We start from the raw sequence: 19,496 nt of genomic DNA on the forward strand, positions 1-19,496 counted from the left end.
GTGAGCTCTAGGCTGTTGGCCTTTCTACATGTGCAAACCCCATTTATGTACACTTACTATCTGCAGTAGTATCATCTGATTGTGGGTAAGGTTTCCCACCATGGTTTTTCCCCTTACAGGGTTTCCACGTACAAATATTGGTGTTATGTGTTGTGGATGACTTTATGTTTATGTTTCATGCATTAATCTTTACTGGTATAGCAATTTACTGTTAACACTATCTACCGGCATACTTAACTGGTTTACCGGTATTAAGCAATAAGTTGGTTAAATGGTTTTTGGTTTGAATTTATTAGACAACTGATTCACCCCCCCCCCCCCCCTCTCAGTTGTCTCCGGGACCTAACAGGCGCGACCCACACAGTGGCCCGCAGTATATATATATATATATATATATATAGTTTTAAAATAATTAGATCTTTTAAATCAGAATATTAGATGTTTCTATTATATATTTGTACAGATTGAAATAATCTATTTTTTTTTAACAAAATATTAAATGTATGAAGAAATATGATTTTAAATGTATGTGAGATGCAACACCTATTTTATTTAATTTCTTTTTTTTCTTACAATGGTATATTAGATTGATGCAAATTAATAGGTATTTAGAATATTTAACCTGCATGTATACATATATATATTTATAAATCTATAAATGTGTGTGTGTGTGTGTGTGTGTGTGTATTTATATTCCTACAATCTGCACTTTAATTTTTTGTTACACTTACTTAGAAAGGTATGATAAATAACTGAAATAAAATACTTTATTCAATATCTTTCACATTTCTTTTTCTTTTGATAAATAAAACAGCAAGAAGAATTTAAGAAGATTTAAAACTAACACTTAAAAGTATTTTTCTTTCTACAATTGTCTTTTTTTTTAAACAATAGAGAGAAATAGCTTTTCCTTTTTCATTTAAAACTGCATTTCTAACACTTATTTTTGTAGAATGATAAAAAAAAAAAGAATGAAACAACTTAAATATTCATCTATTTTTCTTTCCCATTTCCTACATGCATACATTATATTAACAAATAAAACAAAAAAAGATTTATTTCCATCTTTTTTTTTAAAGCAATAAATAAATACAATGAAATAACTCAAGCCTTCCTTTACTCTTTATTTCTTTGAATGGACTAATCAAAATAAATACATTTGTTTCATCATTATTTCCTTTACACAAATAGGAAGATTACAAAACACAAGCCCCTTCATTTCTACCAAATGAGGGCTTGTCAAGTACATTTTTTTTTAAAACTAAATGCAATAAATAGGAACTTGCAAGTAGACTCCACTCCAATATTTAATCCAAGCAAACCTACAATAACATTTGTAGGTTTTGACCATGGAGGCTCACCTCCCAACCTAGGCTTACACGAAGCCACCCCCGAGCTAGGAGAACCAAGGCTAAATGGGATACAAACATGCAAACACAACACAAGAAAATTTCATAATATTTGAACTCCCAACCCAAGCTTAAACAAATTCACCAAGTGACTATTTCTTTGAGGGGTGAAGGTGGACCAAGCACCTAGAGGAGAATCTGCAATATGGAGAACACAATGCCTTTACAAGGCTGCTAAAACAAAACCACCACAGGTCACATACTTGTCCCAAAATACCCTTATGTCCCCCATGGCATACAAGCCCAAAATCTCCCCTTATGACCCCCATTACATAAACATGAAAACAACAATGCAGCAAGGGCCCCATAACCCTTGTGTATCACTCTCTTCCAAGAAGAGAGTCTCTACACTCTTAGGTTGTCAAGCAGCCCTTCACCCCCATGGCTACTCTACCCTCCCAAGGGTGAGTATGGCCTTGAAACACCCAAAACATATAACATGAAACATGCAATACAAAACACACAAGGAAGAACTCAAAACATCTTTCCAATCCTACAAAGAAAACAACCATAGAAAATCTCAAACAATCTTTTCATATTTACAAGACAACATATAAAAGGAAGTAATTCAACCAACCTTAAAAATATGAAAATGGATATGAGGAGAAGTTGTAGGAGAGTTTCCCAATCCACTATTCTTTTTCCTTCTCAAGACTTAAAAAAAAATTCCAACTCCAAAAACTAAAACCAAAACTTGAGCAAAAATTTTGTCTCCAAAAATGGAGTGGGTGATCAAAATTCTCCCTCTCAAATCCATTCCCTAAGAAGGCACTCCTCACTCTTTCCAATCCTCTTAGCAAGGGTGAGGGATTTTCATAGGTTGGTCTTCCCAACACCTTACAAGCTCTCTAAACAAGGAAACCCAAAAAGGTAAAAGAAAATGGGGAAGAGCAAATATCACTCATTAGGAAGGTTTTCTAACCTAGGTAAGATCCTCAAAAGTTGAAATTCGGCATCTTGAAAAACTCAACTTTTGAGGTGACTAGACAGTCATCAGAGAGTGGACACATGGCTAAAATTGGCCTTTACCCATAGGTATAACATATGGCCAATTAAAAATGCCCCTAACCTAATCTTAGGAGTTAGTTTAACCCTCTAGAAACTCACCCAAAGTTTACCTATGGGTCAACCTTGAGTTGACCTTTCTAATGGCTCCCTATCCAAGACTTTCTTGGGACCATACTAGGATATTTTGAAAAAAACATTGGTAAAACAAACTCCCTCCAAGGGACATGTCACTACCAACTCACTTTACAACACATGTGTCAAGTGACATCACAAAATTACACAATACTTAAATACACATGGCAATGTCCCTTTTTTGGAATTAATAAATTTAACAATTTCAAATTAAACACACATCCAAGCATAAACATTTACAAATAAAACTCATTTACACATGAGGTGTTGTCTCTCCAAATAGACAACCCTTGGCTTCACAAATGCACATAGGTTTCGGCTTGATTCTCCGAATAGTTTCCATCATCACATGGATTAGTTTTCCTGCACATCTCACTTTACACATTAGTAATTCCAATAATCACATATAATATTATTATATGAAAAGAATACAGTTTAGACTTTTGCATAGAATTTCAATTATAATAATCAAGTTTCCAATTATCCAATAAAATCCACATAAAATAATCTACTAAATGGCATCATCATAATCATCATGAAATTTAATCATTTATAAAGCATGCATCCATAATTTCTAGCATAAAAAATAAAGTACTACAAATTAGAGATAAGTGACATACACCATATCAATATTATCCAATCAATAGATCATATAGAATCTATGTCCATAATGCATCAAAATAAAGTATCAATAATAAGTCCAAAACATGAGAAATAACTACAATGTTATGACGGCTCGGGGTAGGGCCTCACAAGGAGGTTGTGCCTGTAGAGGTTTGAATGCTAGTTCGATATGCCCATAGTGTTCGATTCAAACGAATGTGTCAATCATGGTTACCATCATTGACTGTATTTTTAAGGATCCTCAATATATTCTTGTTGGATGCTTCAGCTTGACCATTGCCTTGTGGGTAATATGGGGTGGAAAAACAGTGTTGGATATGAAATTTCTGACAGAGTTCATGAACATCTTGATTTTTGAAAGGGAGCTCATTATCTGTGATGATGGACATGGGTACACCATACTGACAGATGATGTAATTGAGGATGGATGATGTGATCTTCTTTTCGGTGACTTGGGTGAGTGGAATGGCTTCAATTCACTTGGTGAAGTACTTTGTGGCAGTAATGATAAATTTATGACCGTTGGATGAAGATTGATGTATTTTACCCACAAGGTCATGTCCTCATTGACAAAAGGGCCATGGTTTTGTGATAGGCTACAATTCCTATGCTGGGGCATGTATCAGATCTCCGTGAAATTGACACTTCTTGCACTTTCTGACAAAGTAGTAGGAGTCTTTTTCCATGAAGGACCAATAGTATCTGGCTCGCATGATTTTCTTTGCTAGTGAAGGACCGCTTGAGTGAGCCTCACAAATTCCTTCATGTACCTCTTCCAAGGCTTTTTTAATCTCATCTTATTCAAAACATAAAAGGAGAGTACCATCAAGACTTCGTCTGTATAGGGTTTTGGCAATGATGGTGTATCTAGCGGTTTGGTGAATAAAAGTTTTTCGTTGGTTGTTTGATTGGTTAGGGGGAAGTGTGCGGTCACATAAGTAAGTAAAAAATTCATCGTACCATGGGGATTCAGAACCAGTAAGGAATCATATCATTTCAGATTCAGGGATATCATAAGTAGGGATCCAAAGTTGTTCTACCAAGAACTCATAGCATGTCGAATTTTGTGGAAGATCTAGGAGAGATGCAATTGTAGCCATTGTGTCGGCAGCTCGATTTTGATCTATTGGTACTTGCTCAAATGTGATAGTTGTAAATAATTCTTTGAAACTATCCACCATCCTTTTGTACAATATGATTTTATCATCCTTTGTTTTGTATTCATCGGTGACTTGTCGGATGACTAGCTGGGAATCTCCATATACCTGTAGCTCTTTTAGATTCTATTGTGTGGCCAATCTAAGTCCTATGATCAAGGCCTCATATTCTGCTACATTATTTGTGCATGGGAAAGTGAGCCTGTAGGACTTTGGGATATTGTCACCTTGAGGTGTGATAAAAAGAATACCTGCCCCTGAGCCATATCTGGTGTATGAGCCATCAAAATATAGCTTCCAGGGTTGTGTAGTTGTGATCATGAAAATTTCTTCATCTGGAAAGTTGGAAATAAGAGGATGGTTGCCTTTGAGTGGTACATCAACCAACTGATCTGCAATAACTTGTCCCTTTATAGCTTTACGATCCACATACTCAATAGCAAATTCACTTAGAATCATAACCCATTTGGCCAAGCGGCCTATCAATGTTACCTTGTTGAGTAGGTACTTGAGTTAATCTATCTTGACAATAAGTTCTACCTTGTGTGTTAACATGTAGTGCCTTAATTTGGTGGCTGTCAAGATAACTGCTAGGCAACCTCACTCAATAGGTGTGTAATTGAGTTCAGATCCTACCAGTGTTTGAGATATGTAGTAGACATCACATTCTTTTCCTTTTGCATTATGTTGTGCAAGCAATACTCCTAATTTCATGACTGTAGCTGAAATGTATAACAATAGAGGTTTGGTTGGATCTAGTGGAATCAACAATGGTGTATTCATTAGGTAATCTTTAAGCATTTGGAATGCTTGCTGGAATTTTGCATCCCATTGAAAGTGGATATTTTTATGTAACAGATGGGTGAAGGGATGACATTTATCAGCCAATTGTGCAATGAACCATTGAATGGATTGTACCCACCCTTGTAATGTCCTTAATTGACTAATATTCTTTGGAGGTGGCATGTCCATGATTTTCCTAACTTTTGTAGGATCTACCTCAATGCCTTTACTTGAGATAATGTATCCTAAGAGCTTCTTGGAAGTTACTCCAAAGACACATTTTTTTGGATTGAGACGGACATGGTATTGTTGTAATTTGTTGAATATTTTATCCAGTACTACAAGATGACCCTCTCTTGATGATTTAGCTAGTAAATCATCCACATAATCTTCCATTATGGTGTGCATCATGTCATGGAAGATAGTAGTCATGTCTCTTTGATATGTTGCCCCTGCATTCTTTAGACCAAATGGCACTACATTCCAACAGCATGTTCCCCATGGACATGTGAAAGTAGTTTTGTGTTGATCCTCTAGAGCAATTTTAATCTGGTTGTATCCTGAAAAAGCCATCCATAAGAGAAAGAATTGCATGACCTGATATTAGATCAACAATCATGTCGATGTTTGGTAAGGGGAAGTCATCTTTAGGAAATGCTTTGTTCAAATCTCTGAAGTCCGTACAGATATGGATGCCACCATTAGGTTTACCAATAGGTACAATATTGGAGATCCACTCTGCATAATCAATTGGTCTAATGAAACCAACATCAAAAAGCTTTTTAAGTTCATCCTTGACAAGAATGACAATCTGTGGGTGCATCTTTCTGAGTTTTTGTTTGATAGGTTTAGCTCCTTTTGCTATAGTTAGGTGATGCATGACCAAAACTGGATCTAAGTCGGGCATGTCTACATAAGACCATGCAAATTTGATTTGGCACTTCTGGAAGAATTCCACAAATTTTGGTTGTTCCTCAGGAGTTAATAAAGATGCCAAATGTATCTTGTGAGGAGTCTCAGGGGTCCCCACATTGAATTCTTTTGTTTATTATATTAAGATGGTTGATCTCTCCTGATTCATTCTAAAGGGGAGGATGTCAAACCTTTCATCCTTAGGTGCCTTGGAGAGGTTTTCACCTTTGGATGTGCTCTTTGTTTTTACTCTTTTGGGATCAAAAAGTACCACCATGTGGTTTTCACTAGAAGATCCATGCTTTATTGTAATATTTTTGTAGCTGAAAGGTTTGGCATCTGCCCTGAAGTAGGATATGTTGTTAATTTCAACGGAAAACCCATCTTTATGATCCCTTCTTGGTACATTATCTTGTAATTCTAAAAATTCTAAGAGTGCCTCATCATTTTGGAAATGGTCAAAGCATGTGGGATTTGGCTGGTTCAATTCAATGAGTTCGGGATGAATTATAGGCATTACTTCATCGATTAAGTTGAGTTTGTAGGAGGCATCAGTGAGAGTTAATATGGAGGTGTGAAGTTCATCGATGGTATTCTCCTTGTCAGATTCAGGCATAGGATTTGACTTAGGGCCTATGGAAGTTGCTTCTAGCTTAGGAACCCAAAAAGTTTTAATTCATGCTTCTCCATAAACTAGTATATGCTTACAAGGTGGGGGAGGTTATGTTTCTTCCTCGTCTGAAGTATTTAAATGCACTGGATCCCATTCCCACTCATGTGTCTGTCTCAGAATCACTCTCTAGCATTCAATTACTGTACCAAGCTAGGATGTCATTTGAATTGAATAGTACATTAGTTACTAGCTTATGTACTTTTAGAGGTGGGATTGTTGGTACTGCTAGTGTTGTTGGTATTGCTGGTGCTGGTAGTACTACTGGTGGGGTTGATGGTGCTGTAGATATAGTCAAGGATTGCATCCTTGGATTAATTGGTTAATACACGGGTTTGCTGGGTTTTCCTTTGAATCAAAGCTTAGGAAGAGATTCTCTTTAAAAATTTACTCCAATTTTATCTCTTGGTTTCAACTCTATTTGTAAGGGCTCGTGTTGTCCTTGTTTGCAAGGTCCCAAAGCACTATGGCCATCATAGCCCATTCTTTGCATTATAGTGAAGCCTTTGTCATATTTGTCAGTGGGGAGCTTAGCCTTCAAGCTTTCTTTATTGGGAGGGTCTGTGTAGATCCATTATGATAGGTCTTCATCCATTCTTTCCTCCTCTTGACTTTTACCAGGGGTGAATTGTGCCAAAGTGCAAGTTCTTTTGGCTAGTGGTGTTTGAAGTAAACCTTGCGGTTTTCCATGAGTTATAGGGGATGTGAGTAACTTCCCAACACAAAAGAGCTGGCTAAGGTTATATTCATCAGGACCTTCCTTAGCCATTTTCATTTTCAATTTCTCTTGCTTTGGTGTAGGGGTTGTTAAGCTAGAAAGAGAGGCTGGATTAATATATGATGAGGAAAGGATAGTTTCCATGTTGTTAGGTACGGTGATCTCTAGCTGATGGTGAATATTATTACAATATGCAAATGGATTAGCATCATCAAGGATTGTAATTTCTACCCCATTATGTTGGAACTTGATACATTTGTGATAGGTGGATGGGATTGCTTGCATGGCATGTATCCAAGGTCTCCCTAACAATAGATTGTATGGAAAAGGAAGGTCTAGAACTTTGCAAACTATATGCTTCACCAGTGGCCCAACCCTGATGGTTAATATAACAGCTCCTCGGGAAGAATGTTTTGAATCATCATATGCTTTGATGGTTATTTTCTTGCTGACATCCACTGATTCTACTGCATAACCCAATGTTGTGACTAACTGCAAGGTGCATATGTTTAAATTGGCTCCATTTTCAATCAAGAATCGCTTGATTCTATGTTGGTTTACGAATCCTTCACTATGGAGGGAGGCATTATGGGGTTGTTGGAAGGATGTATTGTCACTTTCAGTAAAAGTGAGACATGGTGATGACTTTAGACTACCAACCATGGCTTGAAACTAATCTATGTTGAGGTTGGAGAGGACGAACGCTTCTTGGAGAGCTTGATCCAAGATTGTTTTATGTGAGGGGGGTAAGCATAAAAGCTCTAATATGGAGATGAGGGATGGCATCTTATCTAATTTCTCTACAAGATTATATTGTTTGGGGGGGGTGTTGTTCCTTGTGGTGTTGCTTGAATAGTAATCTTGCTACGACGTGTAACAATGTTGCATGTAGGATTTTGATCTTTTATGGTAAGAGTTGCAACTTGTTCATCCAGATCATAAATGTGATTCACAGTATAATTGTATGCAGCTTGTGTGTAATTGGTTGTGGTATATGTGTTTATTCCTGAGGTGCAAGGACCCCTTTGATCATGTGATGGAAGTGGATTCTTGAAAATTAAGTGATTGTCATTGCATATTTTAAGATCATGTCCTTCAATTTCAATTTCTCCTCTATCAATAAGATCCTGAACAAGATCTTTTAGTCGATGGCAATTGCTTGTCTTATGCCCTCTTCCTTGGTAAAATTCATAATGTTCATGATCTTGCCACCATGGAGGCTTGACCTGAGGCTCATAATTGGATGTTTTTGGTAAGGTCACAATATTGGAGGATATCAATTGGTGTAAGATCATTTTGATAGGTTTCCCTAAGGGTATATATGTGCGTTTTGGCTTTTAGTTTTGTTGCTTTTGTTTTGGTTCCTCTTGTTGTGTATTATGACCTAGATTTTGTGGATTATTGATGGTGTTGTTGTTAGGAGGGAGATTTTGTCCTGCAAACTTGATCATAGGCTGTGCAATTTTTACTATTATTGTGTCCACTATCTCGTCGTTGACAACATTCTTGTTTTTGTTCCAAAACTTTGGTTTGTTGCTATTATAATGTGGACGAGGACCATCTTTGGGTTCATTATAAATTTTGATAAGTCCATTTTTTATGAGGGCTCTTTCACATTTGAGCCCTTGAGTTATCATTTCTTCAAAGGATTTTATGCCCTTCATGTCCAAATGAAATTCCATTTCATCATTTAAGTTGGAAATGAAAATTTCCACTGATTCTTGCTTGGGTAGATGAAGGGAGCATCTGCTAGACACTTGTCTCCACTGTTGTAGGAAACTTGAGAACAACTCCCCTAGTTTTTGTTTTGTGTTGCACAAATCTATCATGGTGATGTCATGTTCTATGTTGTACGCATAATGAGCGGTGAATTTTTGGACCAGTTCTTCAAATGTTCTAATACCACCCGGCAGTCATGAAACCATTGTGTGGTTGTGTCTCCCAAACTTTGAGGAAAGAGGTGCATCAAATATGTGTCCTCATAAGCCACCTCTAAACAAGATGAGTGAAATTATCACACATAGTCCCTAGGATCTCCTTTCCCTCTATATTTTTCAAATTTGGGTGTTTCGAACCCTTGTGGAAAAAGTCGCATAAGCATGTTTCTATCAAATGGATAGGGACAAATGTCATTAAGTGAGAATCAATTAGTCTTCACACCACTGTTCAGTTGTTGGGTGAGATTTTCTACTTGTTGCCTCAACATGTCTATTTATGAAGGAGGAGGAGGAGGTGGAGAATTCCCTTGATGATTAGGGTCATAGCAAAAGTAGTCTCTACCTCCTCCACCATCGTGATGGCTATATTGCTCAGAGGTTTGTCGTAATTGTGTTGTATCAAAGTTGGAGGGAATTTTGATACCCTCTTGAGCGAGTCTTAAGAAATGAGCATTGGCATTGTTTCTAAGAATTTCATCAAAGAGTCTATTGAATTTGGGATTATGTTGTGCTCTCTCTATATCTTTTGGAGTTGGAGTGTTTGGTTATTCATCATTTGTGCCTCCTCCAAAGGCCTCATGAAAATCATTGAGGTTTGCTTCCTCCTCTTCAATTTCTGGTTGTCAATTTCTCATTGATCTTGTTTGAGCCACGGTTTTGAAAGTTGATGTTGTAAAAATGACTATGAGGTTGTGATGAAATGTTTGATGGAAGACAATTTTTGTGAAATGTTTGGTAGAAGATAGATCTCTAATACTGAAGGTTGGATGTCAACAGAGTTCTTTGTGAATTGCTTTTGTGTTTTTTAACAATTTGATGTGATGGGGTATAGCAAGGTTTGAGATGTGTTACAATCCAAGCTACCTAGTAATGAGAGGATGCACTCATAAACTAGTTTTAACCTATCTAGATGTGTAGAAATTCCTCTTAGGATGATTGATCTTAGATGTAGAGACACCCTAAAATGATTTGTTGGTTTGTTTAAGCAATATTTGAAAGGACTAAGGACAAGACCTCTTTGTGTTGAGAGTTGAGTAAATTTGTGATTTTTTAATGTAAAAATGTAGGATATGTGTCTCAATAAAATTCTTCCATTATGAAGGGGGTTTCTACTTCTTCCTCTCTTACAAGGGTTGATGGTTCCTCTTGAGCTTTTTTGTATGTGATACAGATTTGAGGAAGAAAGAACGATTGATCTTGCCCCCTTTGTTCTTGTGATAATCAAAATCTCTATACTGAGTGAAAGCTCTATTGCTCAAAGGCTCTTTGTCAAATTCATTGGATTTGCCCTTAAGGTACAAGTGCATATGGTGCAAGAATACTCTATGTGAGATAAAGAGTTGTCTATTGATATAGAAAAATTTCCTTTTCTTAATAAAAGTCTTTGAACTAATTTGTCTCTTCTTCAATTTGGGCTTTTGATGGAGACTCCTTTTTCTCAATATATGAGTGATGGTCATACAAAATGATACTTTGTTTCAAGTGTTGAGGTAGATTTATTTATCAATGTTTGATGTAGATTTGTTTGGCAATGTTTGATGTAGATTTGTTGGCAATCTTGATGTAGATTTGTTGTATGGATACTTTATTTCAATTTGTTTTGAATCCTTTGACAAGAAAACACAGCAAGCACACAAGCACATAATCTTGCCCCTTTAAAAAGGCACAACAATTGTGGGTCTAAATCAACCCAATCATGAACTTTTTTACCCTTATAAATGTATTTTATGTTCCCAAAGCCTAAAGTTGGCCCAAATTTTTACTGGTCTGAAACAAGACGAAGACAACTCAAATACTTTTTATCCCTAAGGTCATGGCCAGTTGCAATATTTTCAGCCCACATCTTGATATTTCTTCGACTTTGGTACTACATACCTTATGTATCTCATCGTGGCAGGTAAGGATGTGATATACTAAGTCTTGCACAAGCATAACAGATAGATGATCCCTATGATGGGGGAGTCACCACTTTCATCAAGCTACAAGTAGCCTTTCAAAAAGCCTTGTTTCTACTCAAGGAAATATGTATCGCGAGTATCTTGGGAGAAAAACCATCTATGCTCTTGCACTGACCTTTTCACAAATATCCTCAATCATTAGTATGGGTGGGCTTCAAAAATAAAAGGTGTCTAGTAATGTTGATGTCTTTGGACGTAAGTTCCTTCTGCAGTGACACTTAAGAGTCTTGTAACTCACGATGGGGCCCATATGTCCTTTCAGCAAGTTATACTGTAGGAATAGCTATAACTTTTGCTCTCACCCGATTTCTATAGTGGCTCAAAGGATATACTGCGCAAGGTCATTCCCAAGAGTGATGTGTCTCTTGGCAGGCCTCTCTTAAAAATAGAAAATTTAGAGCATTACTAACACTTTTCTCTTACACCTAGGACCACGAGAGCCAAGGGAGAGGATAGTGTGTGTTAGAAATGGGACCACTCTACATATTTGCACAAGCATGCCAAACACGAAAAACACTTATTCTTTTTAACTTTTTATTGCAATATGATCTATTTTCTATTTGGAGATGTTGCTCCAACAGACATGATGTTATTTTTATTCCACAAAGCAATTTGTTTTCTAACTAGGAAAGTGAAATCCTGATCAACAAAATGAAAGCACATTTGCTTAAAATAAAATCGCTTTTGCAAATAACTGGACAAGTTTGATTGTTCTTTTTAACTTGCAAATAAAAGGTTGATTGTGAATTTTACCATTGCAAGAAATGAAAGGTTGTTGTTCTTTTTAAGCCCAAATTGAAATGTTTTCCCCTAACTTACAAGAAAGCAAAGTGTTTGATTTGTTGTTCCTTTTACCTTACAATGAGATTCGTTTTAAGCCCAAATGAAGATGTAGTTGATTTTTAGCCCAAAATGAAAGATGGGATTCTTTTTAAAACAAAGGAAAATGAATTCTTTTTACCCAACTTTAAAAAGCTAGAAAGAAATCAAACTCCTAATTCTAACTCCTCCAATCCTGTAAGAAATTGTTAGTGACCTGCAAGAAGAAAAGTTAATGAAATTTCAAATCTTTTGGTGGGCTTCCACAAGCCTAAGTTTAATTTTTTGATTACAATTTTGAGATCTCTATTACAAAAGCGCTACTTTGTGACAACATAGAAATGCTACTTTTGACAACAGCATCAAAGTACTCACAAAAGCGCCAAACAAATAATAGCAACACTAAAATATTAACAAAAGTGCTAATTTAAAATGTTTGATAGAATAAAAAAATGACAAATAGAGAGCATAAAAGCGCTAGATTATTACAACAGCGTTAATTAACTAACAAAAGCGCTAAAACTATAACGAAAGCGCTAAAACTCTAACGAAAGCACTAAAACTCTTTTGACAAGGGCACAAAAATGCAAGACAAAAGTGCTAAAGTGCAACTTGTGTGTTAAAATTATAAGAAAATGACAAAAACAAAAGTCAAACTAAAGATCAAAAGGTTGCGTGTTCGATTCACGTCGGGTTCACCAAATGATACACGCTTAAAGAAGCACAAGGCACAAAAGATAGTTCAAATTTTAGCAAATTAGTCACAACCAAAACCAAATATGAATGAACCTAAAAACCTTAACATGCACATCAAGAGAGATATAAAAGCACATAATAAGCACCCTACATAAACGAAAAAGGAAAAGAAGACCCCCCAATATGCTCCTCAAAATTATCATAGATGTTCCTCCCTTTTTCTTCTCCTCTCCAAGTCTGGTGCAGGAGCACCCTTCCAAGCTCTCCCTCCTTCTTTTTTTGTTGGTATTATTCTTCTTATGAAGCCATTGTATATAAAATAATGAGCCAAGTTCTCATAGGTCCTAGTTAGGGTCCTAAAGGAGATCTTAGGGGTCATAAGTCAAGATTGTGATTTTCTTGAAAATGGAGGGTATGTGTGTCTTTATGGTGTTTAGGGGTCCTTCATAGCATGGTGGTTTCCTTAGGTTGGCCCATTGTGGGTCTAGGAGTCATGAAGAGCAACATTGGGAAAGTTGCTCAAAAGTTGCAAAAGTTGCATGACAACTTTTAAAAGTTATCAAGCAACTTTTCCACCAGGAGGCCAGAATCCTTAGGTTGGCGTGGACAACCCTAAATTTGGCACACCGACCAAGGTATGGGTAGTATAAGATGTTACAAACCCTAAATTAAAGGGTTGGATGTCAGACATTGTACGGCCCAGGGAAGAAAAGCTTGACTGTGACTGTTCTTGAGTTACCAGTTAGTTTGAAAAGTTACCGAGCAAACTAATGGATTGATTTGTGAGAAAACCTATGTGAAATGTCTTCTTTGGTGTATATATCTTCATTGTGAGTGATTAGATTATCTTTTTGTTTACCGGTTGAGTGTGTTTGTAAATAATTTGTAAGTTGCAGTCTCACTATCTAGTTTTGGACTGGTTTGAGCAAATGAAGTCTTAACTCCATTCCCCATTGTGGAAACACCATGAAACCATTGGGAATGGAAGTCAAGACCCTGTACTATAGTCCCATGCAAGAAAGGCCCTTGGAAATGCAAGGAGGCCAAGCAAATACCCACTCCTAGGTGAGATTGGACAGTGCCCAATTAGGAGAGGTCAAATTGCAGAGGTCTTGGAGATCAAGGTTGGTTAGTGGAGAGTGCATCCTTTGGAGGAAGTTCCAAGGAGTGAGTGAAGAATCATTGGTGTGAAGGAGGAGCCTCCACCAATCTAAACAAGGTGGCTAAAACTCAAAACACTCATTGTGACCCAGGCAGACCCTAAAAAACCCTCACAAAAACCCTTGAAAACCTTAAAATCCACCTAGGACAGTGTACGGACACTTGGAGGCCTAAAACCTAGAAAATCCTTGAGTCCTTGCCAAATGAATGGTAGTCCTTTTTGGGAGACTGGGTTTTTTGTGCATCATTTGTGAGAGGGAGCCCTAAAGGACTGGGTAGGAGGCCTAATTGGTCCTAATCCTTGTAGCCCTATTTGAAGGCAAAAACCCAAATTTGTGAAATCGGTAAGGGTTTAGTATCTTGAAACCTCTTGGGGGCACAGGAATGGGTGAAAAGACCATGAAATAGACCTGATAGAACCTTGCTAAGACCTTGGAAGGTGTGTAACAAGCCTAGCCCTTATTAACCATAGTAAGGGGTTTTGAGTCTCATGAGTAGGTGAGACCTTAGGAGCAGTATTGCAACTCATTGGTGGGTGGATTGGGCAAGGTCAAGGGATTCCTCAAGCAAAGGGAATTCCTAGAGACCCTAGGGTGTGTAGAGAACACCAGGTGATCCAAGGAAAGGATCCAAGAGCATAGACTAGGCTAGTCTATCCCAAGCACCAACCCATCAGATTGGTATCAGAGCCATGTTAAAGACTTGTTGGACTATGTATGTCTCTATATACTAGTGAATCAGTAGGGGAGAGCACAATGGTTACTAATGCAGAGCTGGCTAGAGAGGTGGAAGAATAGAAGGAGAAGAATAGACTCCTTGAAGAAGCTATGAGAGAGATAAGGGATAAACTATAGGAAGTGGTGGATCAGAGGACATAGGGACCTTGGGATGAAGACACCAAGGGTAAAGGCAAGAAGACTATAGACATAGATGACATTATCCCTGAACCAGATCCCTTGTTCAATGAAGAACCTTTTGTGAAGGCTATTAAGGCCTTGAACACCAAAGCCTTTGAAGGATTGCCACATTTCAGTGGAAGAATGGACATTGACACTGTTATGGAACTGATTGAGGGCATGGAAAACCACTTTGAGTGTGAAGGAGTGACAGAGGCTCAAAAGGTTAAAGTTGCCAAATCAAGATTAAGGGGAGCAGCTTTGACATGGTGGAAGTACCTGCAAGAAGAAAGAGTTAGTATGGGAAAGCTACCTATTGCAAATTGGAAAGCTATGGTGAGTAAGATTAAGGAGAACTACTTACCAGAGGATTATGAAGTCCAAATTCATAAGAAGAGACAAGGTTTCAAGCAAAAAGATCTTGATGTGACCTCCTACACAGAGGAGATTCAAAAGCTATGTCTTAGGTCCAAAGTCCAAGAAGATGAATCTATTAAGGTGGCTAGGTATCTAAGCGGCCTAAAGTGGAACATTCAAGAGGAGATAAGCCTATGGACTCCTACTACTGTTCAAAAATGTCATCAGCTTGCTGCCAAGGTAGAAGAGAGGAACAAAAGGAAAGGAGACTCCAATAACAGGGGTAGAGGTAGAGGTAGAGATCAAGTGAATCACTGAGGTGGTTATCAAAGCAAGACAAATGAGCAAAGGAACCAAGGAGAAGCCAAGCTGACTGAGCATGGTAGTGAAACCAATCTTAGAGGAGGACATTCTAGAGGAAGAGGTGCACAAGGTGGTCCAAATAGGGGTAGAGGTACCGGTAGAGGTAACTCCTATTTTGCAATAATGAAGTGTTACAATTATGGACAATTGGGACACCCAGCATATAGATGCCCTGACAAGCCTACATCATCAAACAGTGGAAAGAGGGTTGCATATGCACATGAAGACTCATCAAGCAGCAAGACACCCGAGGTGGACCATATTGAATCAAAGATTGGAGAAAATTTGATGTTTAATAGGGTCTTGATAAGACAGCCAGTCAGGAGTGAACCTAAGCATAGGAGAACATTGTTTAAGGTGAGGTGCAAGATTCTTGGTAAAGTTTGCAAGGTGATAGTTGATTCAGGCTCAACTGACAATATCATATCAGAAGAGGCAGTCAAGAAGTTGAAACTCACAAGGATACCCCACACTAACCCATACAAGGTGACATGGTTGAATCATGAGCAGAGTGTACTAGTCAATGAGCAGACTTGGGTAGAGTTTTCTATTGGAGGATACAAGGATAAGATCCTTTGTGGTGTGTTACCTATGGATGCATGTCACTTATTGCTAGGAAGACCCTGGCAATTTGATAGGAAGGTGATCTATGATGGAGAGGAGAACTCCTTTTCCTTTAAGAAGGACAGCAAGACCTTCAAGATTTAGTCTTTGACAGAGAATGAAGAAGGAACTTCAAAGACACCTAGTGGCTTAATGACTACCGATAAAGAGTTCTGAAAATTGCTACATGAGGAGGAGATAGTGAAGTGTGCCATCTTTGTGAAGCCAAAGGAGGAAGAAGATAAGTTGCAGGCAGAGATACCCATGGAGGTAAAGCACATGTTGCAAGAGTATAAGGACATAGTGAGTGATGGAACACCTGCAACACTCCCACCAAGAAGGTCTATAAGTCATCAAATAGACTTTGTTCCTGGTGCATCCTTACCTAACAAGGTTGCATATAATCTTATACCTTATCAGAATAAGGAGGTAGCAAGGCAAGTGCATGAGTTATTGGAACAAGGACTGATTAAGAAGAGCATCAGCCCATGTGCAGTCCCGGTAGTGCTAGCATCAAAAAAAGGAGGTAAGTGGAGACTTTGCACTAACTCAAGAGAAATCAATAGGATTACCATAAGGTATAGGTTTCCTATTCCTAGAATAGAGGATCTAATGGACTGTTTAGGAGGGGCTATGTATTTCACCAAGCTAGACCTTAAAAGTGGTTATCACCAGATAAGAATTGAGGGTGATGAGTGGAAGACTACTTTTAAAACCACAGAAGGATTGTATGAATGGCTTGTGATGTCATTTGGACTCACCAATGCTCCAAGCACCTTCATGAGATTGATGAATGAGGTGTTGAAGGATTTCAGAGGCAGATTTGTGGTGGTGTACTTAGATGACATTCTCATCTATAGCAGAACCAAAGAAGAGCACCTTGAGCATTTGAGGTTAGTCTTAGAGAGGTTGCATGAGGAGAAGCTATCCATCAACCTAGAGAAGTCTGACTTCTTGAAGCAAGAGTTGGTTTACTTAGGATTTGTGGTGTCTAAAGGAACCTTGAAGATGGATCCAAGCAAAGTGGAGGCAATCTTGAATTGGCCTGCACCTAAAATAGGGACTGAGGTTAGACGTTTCCATGGATTAGCTCAATTCTATAGGAAGTTTGTGAGGAACTTAGTGGTATATGTGCACCAATCCTTGACACCATTAAAGGAGGTCTTAAAACTAAGATTAAATGGACTGAGCAGGCTGACAAAGCATTTCAATTGTTGAAACAAGAAGTAGCCACAAAACCTATCCTTCTCCTACCTACATTTGATAAGCTATTAATTTTGGAGTGTGATGCAAGTGGAATTGCAGTAGGTGGTGTGTTGAGTCAAGAGGGAAGACCTGTGGCATTTTTCAATGAGAAGCTTAATGAAGCAAAGAAGAAGTACTCAGCCTATGACCTAGAGTTGTATGCATTAGTGCAGTCACTAAAGAAATGGAGGCATTACCTACTCCCAAAGGAATTTGTAGTGTTCACAGACAATCAGGCATGAGTTACATCAATACTCAAGAGAAGCTAAGCAATAGACATCTGAAATGGATGGAATACCTCCAATCCTTCACCTTCACCATCAAGCATAAGAAGGGGCAACTTAATAAGGTGGCAGATGCCTTAAGTAGGAAGTTGTTGACAGTGCAAGAGTTACAGTTGCAGAGCATAGGCATAGAAGGTTTCAAAGACCTCTATGAAGGAGATGAAGACTTCTCATTAGCTTACAAGGCTTGCAAAGAGTTTGAGAACCATTTCCAAGGTGAGTATGCATATTACACCCTCCAAAATGGTCTCTTGTTCAAGGGTAACCAGTTGTGTGTACCTAGAGGATCCATGAGGGAGAACCTCATCCAGGAAAAACATAATGGTAGTTTAAGTGGACACTTTGGAGTCAACAAAACCTTGGATTTAGTACAGAGGTACTACTATTGGCCAAAGTTGCCTAGAGATGTAAAGAGGTATGTAGAGCAATGTGGAGTGTGTCGAAGAGAAAAAGAAGGATCAAGCAATGCTGGTCTTTATCAACCATTACCGGTCCCTAATAGACCTTGGGAATGTATAGGCATGGACTTTGTAGTAGGACTTCCCAAGACTAAAATAGGTATGGACAACATCTATGTAGTAGTAGATAGATTTTCCAATATGAGTCATTTCATACCATGTAAGACTACACATGATGCTAGCTATGTTGCACATCTCTTCTTCAAAGAGATTGTTAAGATTCATGGACTCCCTTTAAGCATTGTTTCAGACAGGGACAACAAGTTCATGGGTCATTTTTGGCAAACATTATGGAAGAGACTAGGAACTAACTTGTCATTTAGCTCAACTTACCATCCACAAACAGATGGTCAAACTGAAGTCATCAATAGAGTGTTAGGCAATTTGTTGAGGTGTCTAACTAAGGAATATGGTCAAACATGGGACCTAATCATTCCTCAAGTAGAGTATGCATATAATGACAGTGTGAATAGGACCACTGGTAGAAGCCCTTTTGAGATTGTGTATGGCAGACATCCAAGGGGAGTATGTGAGTTGAGAGACCTTAGTACTTTGGAAATGAAGAGCGGGCAAGTAGAGGACTTCACTCAAACCATAAAGGAAGTTCAAGAGAAAGTTAAGAAGGCCATCCTTGAATCCACTCAAAAACTGAAGGCCAAAGTGGATGAGAGAAGGAAAGAAGTTCAGTTCAAGGTGGGTGACTATGTGATGGTACATTTGAGCAAAGCTAGGATGCAAAGTGGTAAGCCTACCAAACTACAGATGAAGAGAGTAGGACCTTGTCAAATTCTAGAAAAATATGGTGAGAATGCCTATAAGGTTGATTTACCTTTAGACTTAGCCATTTCACCAGTCTTTAATGTTGCTGATCTGGTAATGTACAAGGGAGAGATAGCAGGGCAGACTGAGAACCAAGCTAAGGTATTACAAGACTTGGATGTAAATACCTTACCTCAATTGAAGTAGCCTAAAGTAGAGGAGATCTTGGAATCAAGAGTGAAGAAGTCTACTAGACACTAGGTCTACATGGAGCACTTAGTGAAATGGGTAGATCAACCAGTATCTGAAGCTACATGGGTGGAGGAGAGCAGGTTCAAGACACTTGGAATAGACCTGGCTCTCATCTCTTCTTCTACTTCTTAATTGTGTGCAGAGGGGGAGTATGGTGCAAGAGAACCCTTCCAAGCTCTCCCTCCTTGTTTTGTTGGTATTATTCTTCTTATGAAGCCATTGTATATAAAATAATGAGCCAAGTGCTCATAGGTCCTAGTTAGGGTCCTAAAGGAGATCTTAGGGGTCATAAGTC

This window comes from Cryptomeria japonica, chromosome 10 (assembly GCF_030272615.1).
Source record: "Cryptomeria japonica chromosome 10, Sugi_1.0, whole genome shotgun sequence".
NCBI classification, from domain to species: domain Eukaryota; kingdom Viridiplantae; phylum Streptophyta; class Pinopsida; order Cupressales; family Cupressaceae; genus Cryptomeria; species Cryptomeria japonica.